Source organism: Gekko japonicus, unplaced genomic scaffold (assembly GCF_001447785.1).
Source record: "Gekko japonicus isolate JY-2015 unplaced genomic scaffold, Gekko_japonicus_V1.1 scaffold4079, whole genome shotgun sequence".
Classification (NCBI taxonomy): Eukaryota; Metazoa; Chordata; class Lepidosauria; order Squamata; family Gekkonidae; genus Gekko; species Gekko japonicus.
Window position 1 is genome coordinate 43,894 of NW_015171016.1, and position 2,963 is coordinate 46,856.

General features: G+C 49.5%; 1 protein-coding gene across 1 annotated transcript in view; it reads left to right on the forward strand.

Moving 5' to 3' along the window:
* Window positions 1-2,963, forward strand: part of ZNF541 (zinc finger protein 541) — a 39,742-nt gene that overhangs the window by 33,221 nt on the left and 3,558 nt on the right. The window lies entirely within an intron of this gene.

Consider the following 2,963-nt stretch of genomic DNA (forward strand, 5'->3'; position numbering starts at 1 on the left):
CCTCCTCCTCCTCCTCCTCCTCCTCTTCCTCCTCTTCTTCTTCTTCTTCTTCTTCTTCTTCTTCTTCTTCTTCTTCTTCTTCTTCTTCTTCTTCTTCTTCTTCTTCTTCTTCTTCTTCTTCTTCTTGCTGAAGCCACAATTGGAGGGGCTCTGCTCCCTCCCCCTGAGCAGTCTCCTGTTCCTCCCCTCCCTTGCACTATTTGCTCGTGGGCCACATAAGAGCCCTGGACGGGCCGGTTCGGGCCAGCCTGGGCGGTCCAGGTCAGGGCATCACTATTAACGCTCCCTGAAATCCGTTGAGAATTCTGCAAACTGTGACATTGTAGTGGGGAGAGTGTAACTCGAAGAGCTGTATGGCGGCAGTCCTAAACACGCTGCCTAGGAAGGTGCTTCCATTGATATAAGACTGACTTCTGAGTGAACATGGCTGAGGATTTAACATAAGAACATAAGAGAAGCCAATGCTGGATCAGGCCAATGGCCCCTCCAGTCCAACACTCTGTCACACAGTGGCCAAAAATACCAGGTGCCATCAGGAGGGCAACCAGTGGGGCCAGGACATTAGAAGCCCTCCCACTGTTGACCTCCAAGAATACAGAGCATCACCTGCCCCAGACCGAGAGTTCCTATCTATACCTTGTGTGATACAGAGTGTTGGACTGGAGGGGTCACTGGCCTGATCCAACATTGGCTTCTCTCTTGTGTTCTTATGAATTGGATAAACATCTGGAGCAGAAGTCCATCAGTGGCTCTTAGCCACAAGGCGTAGATAGGAACTCTTGGTCTGGGGCAAGGGGTGCTCTGTCTTCTTGGTGCTTGGTGGGGGGCAACAGCGGGAGGGCTTCCAATGTCCTGGCCCCACTGGTGGACCTCCTGATGGCACCTGGTATTTTTGGCCACTGTGTGACACAGAGTGTTGGACTGGATGGGCCTTTGGCCTGATCCAACATCAGCTTCTCTTATGTTCTTATGGGATTCCCCAGGTCCCACCTGGAGGCTGGCATCCCTAGTCAGAGGTCCATGAAATGCAGGAAGTACAAGTTGTGATGTAATTATGTTAGAATTTGGATGTGACCAAGGAAAGTACGGTGTACAGGAAGGACATTTAAAGCAGGTTGCACCTACTGTGCACCAGCGGTATGTAACGGTGTGGTTCCAGTTCCCCTGTTGCTTGAGAAGATTAATGCACATTTATTTATTGCCCAAAACTGTGGACAATCTCCCAGGCATCACCGCTTTGAGATGTAGTGACACCCAGTGGGGAAAAAGCATACAGATCGTGACGACAGCGCTTATGTGGCTTTGCCTTTCCAGGCTGAGAAGTCACTCTGTTCAGTTCACATCAGGTCAACACGTTCTTTTTAAAAGCGGCTGATTTTATTAGCTTTGGTGGCCGCTTGCCCCAGAGTTCACACTTACTGGAAAGAGTCTGCGGAGGATATCACAGGTTATGAATTACCAAAAAGATACAGTAACCTTTTTCTTCCCCTTTGTAATACAAAAGGGGAAAATTGAGCGAAGCGATTTGGAATTTACTGAAAATGTGTTTCGTGCAGCAAGATTAAATACAGTCGGCCTTTGGGGGAAGCTTCTCCCAAGCTTTTACAAGCGCCTCGTTAAAATGTGGGGAACATCTGCACTTTTGTAAAGCTAGCTGGCTTTGTCAGAGCCAGAGAGGACCATCAATTACCAGATAAATTTACAGGAAGCGGAGTGTTATTTATCCTGTACTGGAGTGATTAATATCACGTTCGCCCTTTTAGTACTACTTTCTTGGGATGCGGCGATCTGTACTATCAGTCCTTGTACTAAATGTTAAGAACGGTTTTAAAGAAATTACACAGGTTCCGAACAAAGAATTTCTGAACGCATTGACCGAGTCGTCACTAATTCAGTTTCTCAACTGGAAGGAAGCCAAGCCAAAGAGGGCAGTAAGGATTTTAGTTTTGTAAGCTGAGAGCCAGCACGGTGTAGTGCAGCCGTGGCCAAACTTCCTTAACATAAGAGCCACATAGAATAAATGTCTGAGAGCCGCAAGACACGAACACATATTACACACATCTTTCACTGGAAAATAATGCAAATTTGCTTTCTATTAACATTAAACGAGACTGCCAGAAATAAAAACAAAAGGGGTCAAAACAGATATTGATAATGATATTTATTCAGGGGTCTATTTTTTAGAAAAAGAGGTGCAGGAGTTCATTACCATAACTCATTAGCATAACTTATTTGCATATGCCGGGGGGGGGGGCTCTGTAACTTACCTGGCTGCTTCTTGCTCCTCGTGGCCCGACTGAGGGCTGCTGGGAGCAGGGGGTGGGGCTTGTTGCATGTGCCCACCCCCTGGGCTCCTTACTGCTGGAGCTCCACTCCTGTGCCCGCAGGAAATGACCCCTGTATTTATTTATCCAATTATACTTGCCAGCTGGGGGGAGGGGGGCTTTGAGAATGCATTTAAAGTTAAGGTTGCTCCCTTTCTCTGTTCTCCCCCACCTCAAGCCTACCCAGGGAGGGGAACACTGGCTGGGGAAGGGAAGACCGATCGGTGAGGCATGCCTCCCCTTCGCTTCCCCTGCCGCCCTGCCGGGAGCCACACAATATGCGTGAAAGAGCCACACGTGGCTCCCGAGCTGCAGTTCGGCCACCCCCGGTTTAGTGAGTGAGAGCGGCAGGCTCTAATCTGGAGAACCGGGTTTGATTCCCCACTCCTCCACCTGAAGCCCGCTGGGTGACCGTGGGCCAGTCACCATTCTCTCAGCACTCTCAGCCTCACCTGAGTCACAAGGTGCCTGTTGCAGGGAGAGGAAGGGAAGGCAGTTGCAAGCTACTTTGAGACTCCTTACTTATTTGCATATGCCACACCCCCTGACATCACCGGAAGTGTGTCAGAAGGCGACACCCACCGCTCAGGCTCCACTGGACTGTTTTGGATTGCTAGCTATGGGGGGGGGGACGTGCAG